The 23,371-nt window shown below is 38.1% G+C and overlaps 1 protein-coding gene across 1 annotated transcript in view; it reads left to right on the plus strand.

The window, feature by feature from the left end:
* The first annotated feature begins 8,056 nt into the window (after window positions 1-8,056).
* LOC113067895 (B-cell CLL/lymphoma 9 protein-like) overlaps window positions 8,057-23,371 on the plus strand; it is a 99,024-nt gene continuing 83,709 nt past the window's right edge. Inside the window, exon 1 of the mRNA XM_026240493.1 lies at window positions 8,057-8,437. The gene's annotated coding sequence lies outside the window, so the exon portion shown is untranslated. The remainder of the gene's footprint in view (window positions 8,438-23,371) is intronic.

Here is a 23,371-nt window from a genome sequence, read left to right on the forward strand (position 1 = left end):
ACATTCAGGTACTAAATGTGAATTTATCATAGATTTAATGATGTTCTTTACCACTTTGACCTCCTGTATATATGCTTCCTTGTTCCTTAAACACAAATCCGTTATCCTTCTCTTATTTTTGACCTCAACGCATTTCCATCTACCACTTACGGTCACTCTCACTACTAATCAAATCTCCTTTAAAAGACATCGTCCGATAGATACAAAATAAATGTTCACTCTGAACTCAGCAGAGACCTATCGACTTGTCTCCATTTGCACTGAAAATTAAACCTATAAATGTGACCTAATCAATAAAAGGCCTATTTTATTTTTACCATCACCGTCAGTTCTTCCGCCAGCGATGAATAAATGAATACCCCACGCATTAAAGGTCATAAGTTAATGACCTTTCTCAGTTTAATTTGCCAGTGCCATACAGAATGACCAGCACTATTCATTTGTAAACTTGTGGTCAGTAATATTTATTTATCAGGGTTTCCACAAAAAAATTAAGTTGCGCAACTGTTTCAATAATCTTAATCATAGGAAATGTTTCTTGAGGACCAAATCAGCATATTAGATTATGTTTAAAGGAAACTGAATGTGACACTGAAGACTGGAGGAATGACTGTTGAAAAATTCAGTTTTGCCATAACAGGATTAAATCACATTTGCCAATATATTAAATTAGGAAATTGTGGTTTTAAATTGTAATAATATTCACAATATCACTGTAGTTTTGATCAAACAAATGCAGCCTCGGCAAGCATAAGATCTTTAAAAATCGACCTCAACCTGTTGAACAGTCGTGTATATACATATGTATTTTCTGAACCCTACCAAGGCATAACTGTTCCAGCAGATGTCAATTCTTCAGGCTTCTTACCTACCAGCTGATGGAGAGGCCGAATTTCATGCAACACCTGTCGGTGTTATAAATGGACGACTCTTGGGAAGCTTACGTGACTGTCTTATTGCAGCTAGGATCATTAAATGCCTAAGGTTACCAAAATATTACACTGGCCCTGCCAGGGCATAACAAGAGTCAGATGTAATCTCTTGGAGGGCAGTGTGACGGCTGTGTCATGGCCTGGTTAATACTGCGATTTGAAGGAGTAGTTCACTGAAAAGTCGTCATTAACTCTAATATTTTTCCTAACCTGTATGACTTTCATCCTTTTGTAGACACACAAGGTAAGAACAGAACAGGAACCATACAATTGTATACAAATGCATTATATTCTGAAGCCAAACAACAAAACAGGCCAAAATTAAAGCTATTTTCACTGGAAATCTTGCCGTAGCTTACCTTGACAGTTAATAAGAGAATTAGTACTGTCCAGTTTGATGATGAACCTTTTGAATGAATTGTTTGATCCAGTTCACAAAACCAGCATGAGTCAGTTCTATAGTGCTTGATTCGTAAGGTCTACTTTTACCATACTATTACAGTGATTTATGAAGCTTGAAGCTCAAGGCTGAGCTTGTATCTAGTGCATACACTTTGGTGTCTGTCAAAATCCTTTTCCTTCTGGATGCTGCAGTCATGTCGGTTCATGAAGTCCAAGCCTGTGCCAGATTTGATGATGTGTTATCTCTCCTACCAGGATCCATCTCAGCTTCAACCTTCAAAATCAAACTGGTAAGGAGTAAAATATTCCTCTGAAGTGTGTACATTTTTAAGAGAATGGGGGGAAAACAGTTGATTTTTACACTCTTAAAAAAAGTCCTTTTAGATAAAGATTCTCAAAGTTTCTTTTAGATTAAAAATTAATAATAATCTAAAAGTGACATTGATTCTGCATGCCAACGTATTGGTTTCTCGGTTCCTTTGATGATTGGAAGGAACTGGGAAGTAAAAAGTTATTTTGATTCTAACTGGAACCTTTATGTAGTGTTTTATCAGAACCAATCTGGGATTATCCGGATTCATTCAAAACATTTCTTACGATTATGTTTTCTGCAGAAGTTTGGTGGAGGTCAATATGAAAGCGTCAGGACCAGAGGTCAGACATTTTTTTCCTCTGCTTGCAAGATTTGAAAGGTCCATTTCTTACAAGTTCAGTATTTTGTATAAAGTAATATCCTGAGGGTTAGGTGATTTTCTTCGATATTGCATGTTGATTTATGGCCCACACGCTGAGCCAGATCCAGGTCTCAAAATGGATTTTAATGGAGTAGCATTAGTGGAGTTATTCAAGATTAGGTCTTATCAGCCAGCTCAAATTTACTTAACACCTCAGATCAGTCCATCCCAACTTGTACTAGGCCTGCGAGAGTTGTATTTTAGGTTGTATTGAGAATACACAGACAATGGCTTCTTATCGTAATCACTTTTCTAGAAAATTATCCATAAAGTTGGCATTTAGCTTAATTTTATGCAAGATATTTGAACCAAGTTTGGTTATTTTAACACAATGATTCATTCAAGTGTGCCCTTCAAAAAGATAGGAAGTAAATTGGTCCCTGAGGAAGCAAGATTGCATCGACTCCATACCTGCTAATATGCTGTTTTGTTGTGCTTTTGTTAGTTTTAAACAGAGACTTGGATACTTCCCAACCCTTCAACAACAGTTGCAACCCATTGCATCTATTACTACTGTTAACCATTATTTTAAATTGTGGAAAATAGTAACCATAAAGATAATAATTTTGCCAACAACGACAATTGTGGGAGTAAATTCTGACCTAAAATACATGCATTTTCTCAACTGGCCACAAGGGGACACTCAGTCTTCGGTACAGCTGTCAAAAACAGCAAAAAAGCACAAGAATATGCATGTCTGGAAAACACAAGAAAACATCAATTATTTACATTATGGTCACATCTGTTGCTTTTATTATTACCAAGGCTACAAGGAAGCAACAGCACCATAAGAATCAGTGTGCAGTTATTAAATAATTTATTATATAGTGAGCAGCTCCTTTAGGACAGCACTAATTCTTCCTAAAGTGGAGCACCCTTTTCCTCCTCCTGTAGGTGCCATAAAGTGATTACACTTCTGTAGCCTTTATGTAATGTTTAAATAACACATATGTTGCATCAGGGAACGTTTTAGTGCCCTTCTTGGTCCCCTTAAGCAGTAGCAGCATCACTAGGGAGTGAGAACATGATTGAATTTTTGCTGTACGGTCACATCGCAGCTCTGAAATCGTATTGAGGACACAACGGGCCACATATTTGCCTCCCGTCTCATTTCTGGCTCAGTGTTCCTGATCTGTTCAGGTCTCAACTAGCAAACTAGATTCTGTATGGGCAGTACAGAACGAGAGCCACCATTGCTTCATCCGGACAAAATTCAGCTACCTTAATAGGTGGTCTAAACATTTTTTTTTTTTTTTGGTCTAAACATCATTAAACAAGAAATATTTATGCCCATTTCCCACTGGCATTTTTTCTTTCTTGTTTTAAGCATAAACTTTGCTCAGTTAAGTTTAGTTGTATGCTTAAGATATATTGCATGGAACCGTTGTATGGTGTTTAAATATTTTAAAATAATACAAAAATACTTACCAAAAAAGAGCTAAAGATTAGGAATAAGCCACTTAGTATCTGAATTATTTTAGATGTACTTGAATATGATTGAATATTCTTGCCTTGTACCTCCATGAAGCAGTGCCCGTTCTTTCCAAGGTTCCACTGATATGCGTAGACATATGCCATGACTTCAGTGCTGGACGTGGTGAATGAAGCAGCGTGTTATTGTAGCGAGCAGGAGAACGCCTGCTGGTGCATCTGCCATCCCATGTGTGTCCAGCGTCTCCTGCATTTCTCCTTCAGGCTGTGGAGATCTGCTGATGGCATGTTAGCGATCATCCCAGCCAGCATGAGGTCTCACAGCGTCGTCTGGACACTGTCCAAATGTGCAGTGGCCTGTAATGCAGTGGAATGTGATTGGCCACAATTGCCTCGATTGTGTAAATGACAGCTAGAAACTGCCTCATTTTGAGCTTATTCTGTCCAGTCACTCAGATTTGTTTGAAACCGTTTGTTTCATTTATTACAGATTAACATAATAAGATTAACATTATAAATGTTTTCTGGGGGGCGTTAGTATGTTATTAAATTAAGAAGAATGACATTGTGTTTACTTATTTTGGAGAACATTTATAATTGCATTCATTGATTGAGGGGGAATTTTTTTTTTATCTCTTATGATCACCGAGGCTGCATTTATTTGATCAAAAATACAGTAAAATAGTAATATTGTGAAATATTATTACAATTTAAAATAACTTATCTATTTTCAAATATTTTACAATTTATTTTATTTCTGTGATTCAAAGCTGAATTTTCAGCATCATTACTCCAGTCTTCAGTTTCACATAATTCTTCAGAAATTATTCTAATATGCTGATTTGCTGCTCAAGAAACAGTTCTTATAATCATCAATGTTGATAACAGTTGTGCTTCTTAATAAATAATAATTTAATTAATAAATAATAAAAAAAATTGTAAAATGTAAATACACTTTCAATCAATTTAATGTGTCCTTGCTGAATAAAAGTATTGATTTATTTAAAAAATATTACTGAACCTAAATTTCTGAACAGTAGTGGAGCTGAACTGTTAAAAGCTTTTAATGTGAAAATAAGAAAAAAAAAGTACGTGTGTATGATTGACTGAAGCAATGCAGCTCAGTTTGGTCTGGTTCAAGATCAGTTTCAAAGCAGTTGTTTGGTGTAGAATCATCTTGAAGAGTAGAGATAAAGTTTCTGAAAGAGTGCTGCTATACAGACTCTCCACGGGACAGAACTGTGGCTTAAAACCAAAAAGCCAGTTTGTTTTTCATAAACAACATTAATTGCTTTTCTATATCGCCGTTTACGGAAGCTGAGATTGTTGAAATCGTAAACGCGGTCATTGCAAATCTCCAAGGTTTCTTTTTAATACCCAGGTGCTTTATGATAATCTATAGTGTATTTTTCCACATCCCAGCCTATAAATCCACCACCATTCATTGATGGTTTGAATACTATCATACGGGTGATTGGTTTACTTTCTCTACTATTGTTTTGACTGTACACCCACAGAGAGGAAGATTTCACACATTTACAGCTATTTATTACGTAACGACTAGAAGGAAATAGGTGTAATGTGACATTTTCAACACTACATGTGAAGGAAGGTAAATGCGAGGAATGAGACCCTCCCCCCACCTCCCAAAATAGTTCAGCTCAATCACAGGCAGCTCAATTCTCAATGGAAGCCCGTCCCGTGGCTCCGCCCCCTCCTGCTGTCCTCCACACCAGCAACCAGCCCGTTTAAATATTAACTCTTCGCGTGCAGCTCACAGTCTGTGTCAAAGACAGATGCCTTGCTGTGTATAGCAACAAAACGTTTATGTCTCAATCCACAGACATCGATAAAATGGACATTTTTGGATTCACTTCTGATGCACTTTTGCTGTGTAGTAGTAAATGAGAAGAAAAATCCAGTATAAGTAGCCTAATAATTAAATCACATGATGTGTATCTTTATTTAAAAAACCCTCAATTTCATTCATTTTTGTTGAACTTTTAAGGGTTTGGTGGTGTAGAGAGTGGTTAAACTGTAAAAGGAAGGCTGTTGGTGTCTTTGTGTCCATCTGCTTACAATTGTGACTGATTGACACATCTGTCTACTTCCCAGCTATTACCCCTCCTCTTCCATGCTTATTTTCCTTCCTTCATTTCTCTTCACTCTTTCACATCCTCTAGTACAGTGATCCCAACCAGGGGTAAGTGTGCCCAGGGGATATTTAAGCGGATTCCAGGGGGTAACATTTTCATTTTGCTTTGTCAAAGCAACAGTTCAACCCAAAAAAAGAAAATTCTGTTATTATTTACTCAACCACATGTCATTCTTAACCTGTATAAATTTTACTTCTGCAGAACATTTAGAAGAATGTTGGTAACCAAACAACATTGGAGCCCATTGGGAAAAAAAACCCACATTTCTTTAAATATCGTTTATGTTGCACAGAGTACGAAAAGTTGTACAGTTTGGAATGACATGATGGAAAATTATTTTCTTGTCTTTAAACTTGTTAAACTAGTTAAACAGATAAATAGTAGATTGAAAATTAGTACATTTTTCTTTCTTTTTTTGTTAATGTTTATATTGTGTAACTGTTAAAAAAAAAAATTTATGTGTGTGTGTGGAAACCATTTTTCTCTCAGAAATTGCTTGTGAATGTAACTTTTTTTATTTTATTTATATTTTTACAATGTTTCTTTAGTACTGGATTTATTAGTTTAAAAATGAATCATTATAATAATGGCTACATCATTTAATTTTATATTTGGATTTATCAGATCTAGCCATTTTGATGCATTAGCCAGTCCTGGTTAATTTATTCAGGGAGAAAAAAAGTTACTAATAAAAGGGGTTAGATATTTAGCTGGACATGAGATCTCAATATGGTGGCCCCCTTGAGGTGACCCTGTCCATGTAAAATATCATCTTATATAAGTGCACTTTTCATTATTTGAGCAAATTATCAAGGATAAGTATTATTAATGATAATGCAAAATGACATTCAGTACAGCCTTACTGAGCTGGGGGTTCAGAAGAGAAAAAAGTCTTGATCTGAAAACAGGCGTGTTTGGAAATGTTTGTGTTGAGTCGGAGCACGACAGCGAGGGCTTCACATTGAGACATGATTTTAACGGCCCAACTTGAGAACTCTTATCCCTCAGTTTGGGGTCTGGGATTCATTGTTCCTTAATCCTACTCCTCCCCCAGCCTCACATCACCCTTTTTTCCTTCTCTCTCTCTTTCTCTCTCCTTTTGCGGCCCCTGGCCCTCCGTTTCTCTCTTTCTCTGCCTACTGCTATAGAAGCCAGATGAGAGCATGAATACCGTCCCACCCTACCCCCTTCCCTTCTCACTTTTCTCGTCCCCCTCTCCCCCTCTTGTGTGTGTTTTTTTTTTTACTCCCTGAGAGCTACACAAGTAACAGAGATGGAGAGAAAGAGAGAAAGGAAGAAAGAGAAAGCACTCGTATCCTACAAGTCCCCCAACAAGCCATAGATGTGTATGTCCATATGACTTAAGCAAACTCACCAGTGTTGGAAAGTTTTAAAGAAAAAGTAGCTAAATTAAAGGTGAAATGTTTTCAGATTGAAGGGTCAATAAAATAAAAAAAAAAGGCTGAAATAAACATTTCTACCAATGGTGTAAGTTTGAGGTGGATTATCCTTTCATTACCATGGCAGATGGGGGAGTGCTTGTGGAAACCTGTTTAAAAACAGTCATTATTTTTTCATTCTGTGATGCGGGAGGCACAGAAATCTACATTTACAGTTGATTTAGTCAGCTTTTTCAATAACAATCAGTTTTTCCCAACAAGTTGCATGACAACACTTTACTGTAAAAAGTTGTAAATAAAGGTTATTAGACTTTAACAAGAAAAAACTATTTCAATTTGTCTACTTCAAAATATCACGTTTAGTTTAATGTGTTGTTCCTTTTCAATTAAGTATGTGACTAAATATTACTGTTTAGAATGATTGTTTCCAGTTGTGTATTAACTAGGTTGACCACCTTCATTTTTTTTTTAGAAATGACACCGAACACTTATAGTATGAAATGAACACAACTAATAATGTAATGTTACCCTTACAGTTCTAGTGCTAATGTATTAGGTTTGATGCTGTCAACTTAACTGATATCCTTACTGTTATGTGCTACTCTTATGTAATATCCTTCTTTATATTGCCCCATTTTTTTCTAAGTAGCATGTAGTGTAGCCTTTTCGCCAAAAGCCAAATTTGACTTTAGATGAACTACCTTAACTTCACAATTTCTTGTAGCTTTCCAAGACACTTTCAAAGTAGCTTCCTCAATGCTGAAGCTCACACTTCAAGATATATGATTTTTTGAATGAGGCTGTTGGGCTCAACGGTGACTGGTAAGTGAGGGCTTGAGTCTCAGCAAGAGAAACGAGTTGTTAACACACTCGTGTGTGTGTGTGTGTGTGTGTGTGCAGTGAAGGGGGATGGATGCCTTGTTTGTAGCTTGTCAGCAATTGCCTGAGACAAGCTTCCCCTGCATGTGTGAAAGCTTGGCTTGAATGTCTGGAACATACCAAGTGGAGTCAAAAGCGAAGGGGGGGACTGAGGCGAGAAAAAACGATCAGACTGGAGACAATAGGCCCCTGAAGTGTTCCCCCCAAGTTGCTTTGATGTTGTCCTAGTGTCTAGATGCTGAAGGGGACCAGGGACTGCAGGGAAGAGCAGCCCTTTGTGTGGATGTGTGTGCACTTTTTGGGCCAGCACGGACAAAAGGGAGGGGTACAAAAGCCTGGAGAGAAATAAGAGAAGAAACAAATGATGAAAACCCAAATGATCCTGAACGTGTTTTTGTATGGCCGCTGTGTGTGAGAGGGCACACAGAAAAGGAGAAAAGCGAGAGAAATAGGAGGAGACGCTCGTACACTGGGGCTGATAGAGTGACAGAGAAAGAAAGGGGGTGAGTACACTGTATCTCTTTCTTCAGCACCAGATCACTCTTTTATTTTACCATTTCCTACTTTATTTTTCTCTTTTGTTTGGAGGGGGTTTGGAGTTGGGTGAAAAATGAGTAGACCCTGAGCTGAAGCCAAACTTGGGGCTACAAACAGCATGCTGTTATTATTGTGGTTATTCCTGTCTACGTGAGCATGGGTAAAACGTTGGCTACTCTTCCGCTCCGTTATTCCTAGTTCTTGAAGAGATATATGGATTTATGGAGAGGGCAGGGGATGATGGGCGAGTGGATGGTTTGGAACGTGTCACTGGATAGCCTGGATGAGTTGCCCTCCATGCCAGTGTAAACCTCCTCTGCTGTCCTTTCCTCTGTTCTCATTATTGTCTGGTTATTCAAGAGAGGTTTCATCTGTTTGTGTGGTAGCTGCAGAGCAACAAGAGCTTTTTTCATATTCTATATGCCAGGATTGTCACTCTCGGCAGTGGGTGAATTGTGCAATGATTGGAGCCGTGTGTGTGTGTGTGTGTGTGTCTGGGGGCGGTTCTATTCTGCCTGGGGGGCTTTCTCAGTCTGTGCCCTCCATGGTGGTAGCAGACTGCTTTTACACTACCAGCTGTTCTGAAAACCTGCAGTGATTTTCTCTTTCTTTCTTCATGACTCTCATACTAAAGGTTATCCAATTGTCGTCAATGTTACACGTGCGTGCAATTTCTGTTGCTGTTTGATGTGTTTAAACCAGTTGCTGATTGATTGAGTAAAGTCAAATCAATTGATTAAAAAAACTATACTTTTACTACTTTTTACTTTTATTCATGCACATTTCACTGTGAAAAAAAAATTACAATATGAAGGAACGGTAATGTACGTGACGAAACTTGCAAGATAATTGTATCATCTGAGCCACATTCAACCCCACTATAAAATTCAGATAAACACACAGTTGTGGCTGAAAATTTAATATTAATGTGATTCAATATTAAGTTATGTTGCTTGGCTACCATAAACAGTTCGATTTTGGAGTGTTTTCTGAAAACTGGTTTCTTTAACAATATTGTTGTCATTTCTGCATTTCCTCCTAATCTAGTTGTCTAATAAATCTGGCATTGTAGATTATGAATATTGTTGATTAATAGTTTTTTTTTTTTGGATAAAAGCTAAATGCAAAAATGCAAAAGTAAAACAAATCATGTTATAATGTTTTTACTTTGATTCAAGTGGTTTTCAGTGATTTTTACTCTTGTCTTCTTGCTGTAGTTAAGGCCCTCTAGAATTATCCTTTCCATGGGGTTCAAAGGGCCATGTACCTTTAAATAGCTACAATTTCATAAAATTATTTAATACGGAAAAGTTCATGTTAAATATTTACAGTGACACAGTTTAAGAGATTTTTATGACGTTTGAGATGAAACACAGGAACATAAAAATATAGTTTTATTTGATGTGATCATAATGGTTATATGTCCCTTGAGTTTCATAGCAATTACCCGCAAACTGAGTCAAGTGGGATAAAAATGGCAGTGGTTTGCGAAAGCTCATTAATCATGTTTTAAAAGCATCACACATGCCAATAGAGAATGTAAATGTATCCTGCCATTCTGATGTGGAAGCTTCACTTACCCGCCTTTTTTTTTTTTTTTTTTTTTTGAATGTTGGCTTTGTGCTTGGCAGCGAGGTCTTGTCAGAGGGCATGAGAAAGGTAAAGAGCACAGGTTCAGATGTCTCCTTCATGATCTGAAACAGGTGACCAAGACCCTATAACAATAGTCCTGTCAAATAAAACATTATCCTAACCATTGCATGCCTAAAACCAAGGCCACCAATTGCCATTTACCATTCAAAGTCTGACATAAAATATTCCAACCATAAAGTGGACTGAAACAAGGCTGTGAAGGATAGAAGTCTATTCAGTATGACATCCGCTGGTTTAATCAAGTCTAGTCTTCCTGCCTGGCCAAGCTGGTTTAGATGGTAGACCATCTGCTCTCCCAGCCTAACCAGATTTAACAAGCACTTTAAAACCAGCCTGACTAGGCTGGAAGACCAGTTTAGAAGCTGGTTTAGTATAGTTTTCAGAAAAACTGTATTTGTATCCCTCATGGCCTTATGGTCAAATTAAATATTGCTCAAATCTACACAGTAAAACCAAAGCCACTAAATGCCATTTTCAGTTTAGCGTTTATGGAATATTCTGACTCATCAAGTAGATGAAAACAAGCCAGTGAGGGATAGAAATCTGTTCATTATGATGCTGGTTTAATCTGGTCTAGCTAGTCTTCTTGGCTGGCCAAGGTGGTTTTCATCTGGTTTAGCTGGTCAGCAATCAAGTCTTTAAACTTACTCCGAGTTTAACAAGCGCATAGCAACCATCTAAAACCAGCCTGACCAGGGAGACCAACTTAGACCAGAGAAACCAGCTTACTTTTTAGTATGACACTATTTCTATCCTTGACAGCTTAATTTTTGTTTGCATCAAATTAAATATGGCTGAAGTCTACGCTGTAAGCTGACATACAGTGGGTATAGAAAAGAATCACCCCCCTTTTAAATAATCACATTTTGTTACTTTGTAGCCTGAAATGAAGACGACACATTTTTTGTTTTATCCAGCTGTATTTACTCAATGCAAAGTATAACATCCAAGTGAAAGATATTACCCCGACATTTCAGAAAAAAAAAGAATCACAGAGTATGTTTACATGGACACCAATTCAATTCAATTCAAGTTTATTTGTATAGCGCTTTTTACAATACAAATCATTGCAAAGAAACTTTACAGAAAATTAAGTTTGTTACAATATATTTATTAGTAGCTTATCAGTGGGGACTGTCAGTTTATGTGAAAATCAATTAAAGACATAGTCAACCCACGATGAACACTATTAAAAGCAATTATTATGCAATCACACTTATAGAAAAATTTGTTAGTTCTGTATGTTTCAGGGTTAGCATCATTTGAGGTCCTCTGAGGGTCATCATCATCTCTTCTCAGGTGTTCTGGATCAAGACTGGAGCTTGTGTAAATCCTAGTTGTGGCAAAACAGAGAAATAAATAAAGACGTAATTAGCAAAGCTGCTGTTCCAACAAAGTAAAATGAATTAGTTTAATCCAAGCCAAAGAAAAATAATGCACTTTTGATCAGATATAACTGCAGTCCAAAATTATGAGATGCATTAATTGAATGCTTGGCGAAAGAGATGTGTTTTTAATTTAGATTTAAAACGGAGAGAGTGTCTCTGAACCCCAGACATTATCAGGAAGGCTATTCCAGAGTTTGGGAGCCAAATGCGAAAAAACTCTACCTCCTTTAGTGGACTTTGCTATCCTATATTCTACCAAAAGTCCAGTAATCTAATCCACCAGTAATCTAATTATTTACCTTATTCTGAACAAGACAATATTATGATTAAGGTGTTTGCATGAGTTGCTTGTAGAATATTCCTTTCATGTTCCCATTTTACATGTTATATAACTGTAGATCTATTAATGGCACGTCATTACGTTCTCACGGGACACCATCCGACGTTCCCCTCAGAATTTCACGCATCAACATACAATTAATCCTCGGTACTATACAGTTCTGTGCGTTTCATTTTTAATTTTATGAAAGTTTCAAGTGCAGTTAGTTATATGTCATGCTATATGTGCAAACAGATAAAAATGTGCCTTCTTGTTTGAAGCCATGCTCTTTTGTGTAAATCAAATGGTTGGCCACTGCCTTGTGTGTATGCTGTTGTTAGCAACAAGTGGCAAAAAGTCCTACACAATGGTAATAGTGTTACGAAGGTATGTACATGTCTATAGACTGCTCTTCAATAATGCGACTAAAATAGGAATAATCCACACGTCTTAATTCAATTTGTGTTTACTTTGAGTATGATTTTAGCTGGCTTAAGGTAATCAGAAATGTATGTTTACATGGTAGATTTTTAATCAGAGTATTGTCTTAATTGTGTTAATATCATATTATTGTTGTCCATGTAAACATACTCACTTAGTTGGAAAAAGGATCACCCCCAACCCTCCTAAAATTACTTGTAAACTCAATTAGATGTAGTTTTTCACATTCTCAATGGCACAAATCCATTTGACTTTCAACTGTGATCAGCTGTGGTCATTTTCATTAGATCTGCATGAAAATAGCTTTTCTGGAGCATTTCAGTCCTTGGTAGTGCAACTGAAGCAAACAATCAACTATGGATGGCAAGTCAAAAGATCTCCTTGGATAAAGTCAGGTGATGGATACAAAAAAAAATACAATTCAATGGCTTTATCTATGTCTGGAAGCACAGTGAAGTTTATAAGAAGTGGAAAGTATTTGTTATAACACAGACCCTCCCTGGTCCAGGACATCACTCCAAACTGGATGAAAGAGCCAGGAGGAAACTGGTCGGAGAGGCGACCAAGAGGCCGTCAGCAACTCTGAAGCAGTTGCAGGAATATATGAGAAAGAATGGTCACTGTGTGCATGTTCAAATTGCAATAAAAAAGCCACTCCTCAAGAAAGGCCATGTGCAGTCATGACTGAATGACCTTCAAGGTGCATTTTGTCAAAACTCAGAGGCAGATGAGGCCAAATAATTAAATTTTAGTCAACAATATGTCTGGTGGAAATCCAATACAGCTCACCATTCAAATTACAACATTCATACAGTAAAGCATGGAGGTGCTGATATCCTGTTATGGGGTTGTTTCTCTGCAGCAGAGACTGGAGTACTTGTCAGGATAGAAGGAAAAAATGGATGGGGCAAAATACAGTCAAATTCTTGAGGAAAATCTGCTGCCCTCTGCCAGAAGGTTGTCAATGGAAAGAAGGTTTACCTTCCAATACAACAGTGACTTAAAGCACACAGCAAAACTGAGCACACAGTGGTTGAAGGAGAAAAAGGTGAATCTCCTCGCATGTCCTGGTCAGAGCCCAGACTGAAACCCCATTGAATATCTGTGGAACGTCTTGAAGGCTGCAGTCCATAAACGCTCACCATCAAATCTGACTGAACTTGGGCAGTTCAGCAAAGAAGAGCAGGCAAATATCCCAAAGTCTAGATGTGCAAAGTTAGTAGAGACCGAGACATTTCCTAACAGACTAAAGGCTGTGATTAAAGCTAAAGGTGGTTCAACGAAATATTGATACAAGTGGGTGATCCTTTTTCCAACTCTGATTCTGTTTTTTTATTGTTTCTGTCATGTTAGTGTTAAATCTTTCTCTTAAATACTATAAGTTGCACTGAGTAAAAACAGCTGGATAAAACAAAAATGTTGTCCATCATAATTTCAGGCTGCAAAGCAACAAAATGTGATTATTTTAAGGGGGGTGATTATTTTCTATACCTACTGTAGGTAGATCTATCCACATTGATTTTCAATAAATACTAAGAGTGTGCCAATGAGGGAGGAATACTCCAGGACTTGGACTGAAATGGAAGAAATAAGAAGCCTTGGAGATCTGCTACCAAAGGAGGAGCAGAAGAAATGGAGGGATGGATTGGGATATGTTCAGTTTTATGGATGTGCATCCAGAGAGAGAACCAAAGGAAATAAATAGATTTGTTTTTCATATCCAATGCATAAATTATGAGTGTGTTAAGGGGATTGCTAATAACCCACAGCAAACATAAAACACATTTAGTTAGATGACAGTTTAGTTAATTCTGGGATGCGCATCAATACAATCATAATTGTTTCATTATTTCATTGGAGACGAGGCGCATCTCTTGTCAGTAGGGATTTTTGAGCAGTAAAAAAGGAGAAAGATTCCAAATCTCTCTTTTCAAAAGCATCCCTCTTTTGAGCACTCTTGCCTTCCGATGTATCCTCCTCTCTGAAATCTTTTTGAATAGGTGGAAATGTGTCGACTAGCCTTGTGTGCCTAGCCGCTGAGATGATTGCAAATTCATTTAGAGGTACCTATCACACAAAGATGCAGGGATGGAGGGGGTGGGGTGCCGAGAGATGATGCCTTGGGTTTTTTAAAGCACATTTGTATTCATGTCATGGAGGAAGAGAGCAAAGAGAACGAGAGAGGAGGTGGCTACCTTAGACTGACAGACATTAGGAGGAGGCTAGCCAGATTAGCATGACAGGCGCTAGCAGAATGCCACACGTCTGGTTCAGGTCGAGTGCTGATGTCACAACGAACTGTTTGACGATGTAAAGTGGAGCAAATCTGCTCGGAACACTGTGTCAGAGCTCTGATGTAAATAATTCAATCTGAGCTTGGTGCTGTCACCGGCTAGCTGCGCACTAGCACACTTTTTGGGAATTAACTTAGTGATTGTCAATTATATAATATTTGTCTCATGTAATAGATTTAAAATTAAATGCTAAAACAACACACTTTAGCACTGTTGAGTAGCATCATTGGGCCACTTTACCACAACTAGCAGATGCAGAAATGCATTGTGGGAGCATGTAAGTTTATCATATAATGTTGTGGGTGTTCAGAGCGTTCGGGTATTTGTGGATGAGCTCAGTTTGAGAGTTAGCAATGGAGATGTCATATTTTTGTGGTTTGGATGCTCTGGTCACAGCATGCTCATACTTCTAAGTATCCTGTCTCTCTCTCTCTCTCTCTCTCTCTCAGCTCACCCCACAGCCTCCTGTAAATCACAGCTTTCGCTACGCTCCACTAGTGACACAGGACATGCTCGCACACTCCAATGACCGATTACATCAGGCAACACACACACAGTGAAACCAAACTACTGATTTAAGGAAAAGAAAGCATCAAGTCTATCTTTCGCCGTCTCTTTAAATGGTTTTCACTCATTTTCTTTTCACTCTTTCTTGGTTTCTGTTGCTTTCTGCCTGTATTTGCCATTCCTGTCTCTCTCACTCTCTTTCTCCTTTTCTTTTCCCCTCCTTGTCTGTTTCAATTTCCCCCTCTCTCTTTTCCTACTTTGTTGGGGGTTTCTTTTCCCCTCTCTGCCTGTCTCACTCTGTCATCCTCTCTATTTTCCTTATCTGTTCGTCTCACTTTCGTTTCCTCTCTGTCTATCACATAATATTTTTCCTTTCCCATTTTCTTCTCGGTTACTATCAAATTTTTTTTCCAACAGTCTCACTCTCATTTTGTCCTCTCAGCCTGTCTTGCTCTCTTTTGCCCTTTCTGTTGTCCTTTCCTGTTTGTCTCTTTCATTTCCTTCCTGTCAGTCTCAGTTTCTTTCTCCCTCTCTTTTCCTACTGTCTCACTCTCATTTTCCCTCCCTGTATGTCTTACTTTCTTTCACCCTGTCGATTTTCGTTCCTTTCTGTCTCACGCTTGGTTCCTCCCTGTCTGTCTCATTCTTGTCCCCCCCCCCCCCCAATTATTCTTTTCCAGCTGTCTCACTCTAATTTTTCCTTTATGACTGTCTCACTCTCATCCTTCTTTACTCTCACTTTCCATCCTTGTGTGACTCACTTTTTTCACTCTCTATTTTCCTTTCCTTACTTACGTTTCTTTCCTTTATATCTCATTCTTGTTTAACTTCCTCCCTATCGGTATAGATTTTTATTTTCTCTCTCTCATCTTTCCCTGTCTCACTCTCATTTCGCCTCTGTCTCTAACCTTCTTTCTTGTTTTTCTTCATCTCGATCTCTTCTCCCTCTCTCCTTTCCTTCTCCCTCTCAGCTCCCTCTCTACCTGTCTGTCTCATTCACTTCCTCTCTCTTCCTCCCTCCTTGTGTATCCTCCTCCTTCCCCTCCCTCCCACTCCCATTTTCCCTTCCTCTTTACCTCCTTGTTTCTGTCTCTTCTTCCTGTCCTTTTTCACTCTTTGATTGTCTCACTCTCATTTTACATTAACTCTCTGTCTCTTTTGTTTTCTCCCCTGTCTATCTCCCACGCCTTCTCCCTTTCTCTTTCTTTCCCTGTCAGTCTCCCTCTTTAGCTCCTTGTCTTTCTCCCTCTCTGCCCTTCTCACTTCTCATTCTCTCTCTCTCTCTTTTTCACACAGTCTCTCTGGCTCTGCCGCCCACACTGGACTCATCATTGATGCGTTTAGCAGCACCGCTGAGCAAGAGACGCAGGCCATCGATTGGCTGCGTAATCGACATGGATTTTTGCCCAAAGTGGTGAAAAATATGCCATAGCTATAGCCAAGCAATTTCTCTAGGCTTCTCCAGCCAGGAAGGAAAAAGACCCCAGCAGCTCTATAATTGATATGGAGATCAATTTTCCTGCTTTGGACTGTACAGCCTTTCACTGACTGGCCCAGTCAACCATGCAGCTTTTGGCTTCTGTCACGATGGAAGACTTGAAATTGTGCGAAGAGGATGAGGAGAGACAGGGTGGGGGGGAGGGATAACATACCCTAGTGACATTCTGGCTGATCCCTATGTATGCTGCTGTGTTTATGCTCCAGAGGTTTGGATGACGAGGGACCAGTTTTCATTAGTGTATGCCAGCCATTGGTCCTGTGAATGGCATATGCTGGCAACAATCTTATTTTGTCCCTGATGTTCATACCGCTCTCCTTAACTTCCCCTCTCTTTCTCCTTAATATCTTCACCATCTGGCTCTGAGACTGAAGAAGTCATTCAGGTCCAGTTGCAGGAGAAACAAGTCTTGGCCTGACTGTCTAAGTCTTCCCCATTAAGACCAGAGGTCCTCCGCTACAAGCCAGACATGGTGCATTGACTCCCATCTTGGCTCAAGACATACCCACTCCACCTGGAGCCATTTTGGCTCTGGTTACTGCAGTCAACATAAGTACTCAAATCCAAAGGTCTTGTATTTTAGTATTCAGTGCTTTGCACTGATTGGCAGAGGGCTTCCTCAAGGGCCAGTGACATCAGGTGATTAGAGGTGGAGTGCCATCTTGGCTCTGGGCCTGTGACCATTTTGGTCAACCGATGATTATTCAGATTTCAATGTGGAACAGTAAAAAACTAACAGTTACCCAATATGTGTGTGTTTGTTAACAGTAGCCTCTATTCAAAAAGAATAGACAGACTGAGATTTCCTAGAAGGAAGAGAAGAGAAAGTAACTAGCTTAGGGATAGTGAGGGAGAGAAAATTTGAGAAAAAAAGAGATCACTTATCTTCTAAGCAGATCACCTCCCTGGATTGCGAGTGAAAAGTGTTGTTGCCATGGTGTCACTGGTTGCATGTTTCCGCGGACACTGTGTAATAATCAGCAATATGCCAACACTTCCACCTTCCCTTCCCCTTGCATCTCTTTTCCTCTTTCTTCCTCGTTTCTTCTCTAAATATATATCATATTCTCCTCTATCCCTCTTTACCTTCCTTCCTATATAAACATCATGAAATAAAAACAGACTTACTTAATTTTGTTTTATCCATGAACTTGAAAGTCACAATCTTACATAGACTATGTTTACAAGCTGTTAAAATTCGGGTTATGGTCGGGTTAAGGTCACTATTCGGGTTTCTGAGACATTCGGGATAACCCGTTTACATGCGTGAGCAGAGAGAGTTACTCCTGTATACATGGAATGTGTAATCAGTCGCCAATATCCCGATGTAAGCGGCGACGCACGGTTAGCGTCTGGACGTACGGACAACATTAAGACTCAATATGCGTCATTTTTTTATGCGCCGTCTCTACTCAAAAGACCACGATTCCTTGCGAATAGAACATGCGCAAAACACATTTTGATGGGGATATGCCGAAACGCGTTTACAAGACCAAATGTTCGGGTAAGAAAAGGGGTACCCCAGGTATAATATCCCAGTTTTTAAAAAGCGACATATCCGGGTTTTTGCCTGTGTTTACATGGCCGTGCTTGACCGGGTTATTGCTAATATTCCGGTTTTGAACGGGTTATTGGCTGCATGTAAACGTAGTCACTGTCAAAATTTTAAATAATAATAAAATTTTTTTTATAAACCAATACAATCACAGCCTTCTTTTTTTTTTTCATCCAATCAAACCTCATTAGATAAAACCAAATTCCACCCTACCATGTTGCTAAAGTAATTATTTAATTAAGTATGACAAGCCATTTAATGATTATTACAGTAATATGCTATTGTTCAAAAGTTTGGGTTTGGTAAAATTTTTAAATGTTTCTGAAATAAGTCTCTTTTGCTCACCAAGGCTGCATTATTATGATTTATTTGATAATGATTTATTTGATCAGCTCTTGAACAGTGGTGTGGATTTCAGCCATCTTGAACTCTGTATTGACCAACCTGCATTCAGCACCAAAAAAATAAAATTTAATAATTTTCCTTTAAATCCCCTACTTTTCCTTCTTTACGTTTCTTATTCTGTCCTCCTCTTCCTCCCTCTTTAGCAGCATCCTCACCATGTAAGAAAGACTCGTCTTCTCAACAGATACTTGATTACAATACACTCATCAGTGCATACTACATTAGAGTAAAAAGAGGGAGAGGGACTTGAATGATAAAAGGATCCTTTCAGAGGGTTTGTGTTATTGCAATAGTACAAGTATATATTTTCATCACAGATCAAGCAGGTTTTGGTCTTGTGTTGACATACTCAAGTTCTAACGTCAAGGGCTTTTCTGAGAGTTGGCGCCATAAATTAAGATTTGTACCTTTAGTCCAATGACTTTCCAACCTTAAATTGCTATAGCTAGCATAAACTTAGCATTTAGCAATTTTCAATTGGTTGTATGCAATTTTCAAGTTGGAGTATACAGGTTTGTTGTGTTTAGGAACAGGGTTTAAAGATCCCCTGTTTTGGAGCATACTGCCTTATAGATTAAACTTAAGACTAACATATTGATACTAACACCCACAAAATTTAAGTTTGATTTAGGTTTTTGGCATCAAGTATTTAAAGTTTTGTTTTAGACTTTTTTCTTCTTCTTTTTTTGATCAAGTGAACTAGAGTAGAATTATGACTGTGTGAAATTATAATAACTTTTTTTCATGCTCAGAAAATCTCTTCCTGTTTAAGTGGGTGGTTCTTGGTCAGAATACATGGCAAAGTGAAGCAGACTTTTGCCAATAGCCAGAAGTCTGGCTATGTTTAACTATCAGGTCTGTGACTGGAAAGGCTTGCTGTGTTTCTGTGGATTTTAGTGTCTCAGCTTTCATCAGTCTAAAACCCTGACTATCTAAAACCAGTTAAATATTCTTAACTGTACACCATAACACTCCAGTATTACACTGTATTGGTGAGCCATTGTACATTGACAAAGGATCTCAGCCAGTTCAACTTCAAAAAGAAAACATTTGCACTTTCTTGTAGCTGAGTTTAGTGTGATTCAGGGATTTACTGAGCTTCCTAGAACAGACGTTGTGAATGAAAATTGTCAGTTGCATTTTTTTATTACAAATTGGCTAAAAACTTGAATGCTTGAAGCGCAATTTATGGCATCATGTACTTCAGTGAAGCAAAAACACTGAGCTAATGATAATGATTAAAGGGCCATAATGATATCAATACCTGTATATAGTTTACTAAAATGAATCAAATTAACATATAACTTGGCAACTAACTGGCATGCTGTACAGAGAAATAAACACTGAGTGGTTCTTGAACACTGGGTTCATTTACGTCGTTCCGGTTCACCCTGTGTGTTCACCCTGTAGCATAAAGCGCCATTTTTACTTGCCATGCTCAGCCACCATGCTTCTACGGCGGTGACAGAAATCCAATTTCAGCACGTCTCTGGGAAAGAATCCCTCCGGCTGACGAGAGTGATTGGAAGAGTTGGAGCGGTGGTCTCCATATCCCCTCATCATCATCTTCCTCCTCTTCCTCCTCCCATGTCCCTCTATTTCAGGGTTCACATTTTTCCAGAAAAGAATAGTTGCTGTTCTTTTGTTAGGCTGCTTGTTAGAAAACTATATTTTGTATGGTTGAATGGCTTGTTCCTTCATAAATAATCCGATTCACATTAAATTTAGTCTCGGTACTGGATTCAGTGTGAATGGGTTTTGCAAGGAAGTGATTTAAGTTTGAGGTTCAGTCCAATTGAGAATTTTCATAATAAATTTTCTTCTCATTGATTCTGAAAAGAAAAATCAACAACAACAACAACTGAGAACTGAATTAGATCATTAGAAATATAATCAGTGTAATTTTTTTTGTAATTTATATACCATTATATATTTTGAAATGGCTTTTATTTTTAAATTCTTAGCTTTAACTTTAATTCATTTAAGTAATTAAATAAATAAAAAATATTTTACTTTTGTAATTTTTGTATGTGCCTTTGATGTTTTATTCTCTTTTGCAAATACTAAATTCAGTTAAAATATTTTATGTCAGTTTTTATTTTATAAATATTAGCACTTCAACTATCTGAAGTAATTGGCAAGGTAGCATTTCCAATTATTGTTTAGAAGTTTTTTAAAGCTTTTTATCTACTATTTATATTTTATCTCAGTCTTATTTCAATTCTCCCCAAAAATGCTCTAGATAACTATAACAACACTAAATATAACTGCACATTTGTGTCCTAATCAGAATCCAGTGAAAAACTATTCTGGCCTCACAGAACACAAAACTGACACATCACAGCCAATCAAAATATATTAAATGTTTGGCATGCAGTTTTTTGGACCAATGAGACTTCACTGAGGGCGGGGCTAATCACAACCACACAGAAAACAAATTACTGATAAAATGTACTATTACATTTAGTAACTAAATCTCAGTTTTCCATCAAATAAATACTTTTTTTGAACTTTATTAGTTCCATTAAACCAATGGAACTGAATTCACACCGTTTATCTGAACACAAATGAAGTGAGGATAGGCTTTTCGGCAATGTTGCCGCAGCACTATGTGTGTGTTTCGCAGAAGGTCCCAAATCAGCACACACACACATGCTCACACCCTCTGATTAGTCACAGCAGCAGTGAAGCGACACTGCCAGCCTTAAAATTATTTATTTATCTGTTTCCATAATTTTTCTGTGCTGCTGGGGGAGTCTTCTTCACCGTTCCTCTCGTCAGTGCACAAAGAAATGCCGCACATTCGATACGCTTTGGATCTTAGAAATTTGATTCTGAGAGAGCAAAAGATGGGGGAGGGGTGTGTGTAGATAGGTAGAGTGAACGAAAGAGAGAAAGAGTAAAAAAGATAAAAATGTAAATTCCCATCTTTAAGTCTGTCAATTTTGGTTACGTGTGTGGCGGGGGTTGAGGATGGGGTGAGATGCTGTATCTCTCTCTCTCTCTCTGTGTGTGTGTGTGTGTGTGTGTGTGTCTTTCACTCCCTTTGCGGTGCTCTGATGACAGAGGTGACTCATCAGGGGGCACGCTGCTCACATCTACAGACAGAGAGAAAGAAGAAAGAAGGGATGGGGAGGGGAGAGAGAGAGAAATATGAGGATGATATAGAGAGAAGGCGAAAGAGTGATGAATTCAGAGCAGTCTTGCTTGACTGCTAGCGTTTATTGGCCCATGGAAGCTTCGGGAAAGATGCTAATGACACTTCTCCCCTGAATGAGAGAGTGTGTGTGTTCACGTTTCGGTCGTGATTGCAACCCAACCCCTTCCATTTTAAACACTTCACTCCTGTAAACACACTTCAGGGAGCTGCTCCATTGTATATAGAACAAATATAAGAAATCTGCACACTACAAATACAGTGCATTTATTTACTTTTTATGGATTTTGATAGATGTATTCAAGGTGCACATTTTAGCAGCTCATGCATTCAGGGAATTTAACCCTTATCCTTGGCGTTTCTATAACACCACGCTCTACTGTTTTATCTACAAAAACACAACAGACTATTGCTCTGTTCAAAACCTAGTGAAAAGTCTACATTTTAAGGCATCAGAGATATATGTCCAACACATTATGAAATGCAACCAGCTTTGTAAAAATTACATCCAAGATGGTGGAAAAAGTGAGAGAAAACTAAGTCTAAAAAAAAAAAAAAAGGTTAGAGAATTGGCTATTTTACCCAGTATAATGTGTGGTCACATTAGAGAAACTTTGTGGACAAAAAAAAAAAGGTCCATTGTCAATAATGTAGTGATGCATGAAGCCCTGCTCACACAGAAGTCACCTTCAAACCAAGCAATCAACATCGCCAATTAACATGACCAACCTGAACACAAGCAAATTCTGTTTGGGGAAATTTCACCCTTGCGTGAATTTCCCAATCTCACATATTCCTACAGAAATGACTGGATTTTGAAACAACAAACTCAATTAATTAACTCAAGTTACTTCCCGTGCATTTTACATAAGAAGCGTTATGTGTATGATGTAATTTGATTTCAGCTGTGAAGCTTTTGTTAGTAGCAGACCGCGATGCAGCTATCTACGTTTTGGACCAGAGCCTGTATATGCCCGTCTTTAAAAGATTAGTTCAGCCAAAAAAATATATTTCTATTATTATTTACTCAACCCTCATACTGTTACAAACCCATATGACTTTATTACTTCCATGGAGCAAAAAAAAAAGATGTTGTTCTTTTTGGTTCTGGAATGCTATGGTGACCGTTCAATATAACAGTGGTTCATATGACTCATATGTCGCATGAGATCACAATAAAATAAAAGTGCAGATGAGAGCGGAAAGTTCTGTGGGTGCGGAAATAAAGTAACATATGCATTGTGCACGTTTCCATAGTAATCAACCTAACAAAAGCAGTGCATATTAGCAACTTGTTAGCTAAACTGATTAAAACATGTTTTTGGGGTGTTAAATAATGGCACAAATACCAGTAAATTAACTACTGCAAACTTTGGTAAATCACGTTGCATGATTCATTTAAATACTCTCCTCCCAATAAAGTTTCTGTCTGAAAGGGAAACTCCAACAAATGGATATGCAAATAATAATTTGAGTCAGCACTCAAAAATAACACTGCCTTTGCTATTTTTTTCACAAATAAGGGTTAGTAAATCTTGCCCCATGCTTTCTAAATCCATATGATTGCTTTGTGAAACAGACCATTATATGTCATTGTTCCCTGAAAATGCAGTCGCTCTCAATGTAGAAGATTTTCAATGAATAACAATTTTGATATGTTCTTCAAAGCTATCGTTTGGCCTC

The sequence above is a fragment of the Carassius auratus genome, chromosome 1 (assembly GCF_003368295.1).
Source record: "Carassius auratus strain Wakin chromosome 1, ASM336829v1, whole genome shotgun sequence".
In the NCBI taxonomy this organism is placed as follows: domain Eukaryota; kingdom Metazoa; phylum Chordata; class Actinopteri; order Cypriniformes; family Cyprinidae; genus Carassius; species Carassius auratus.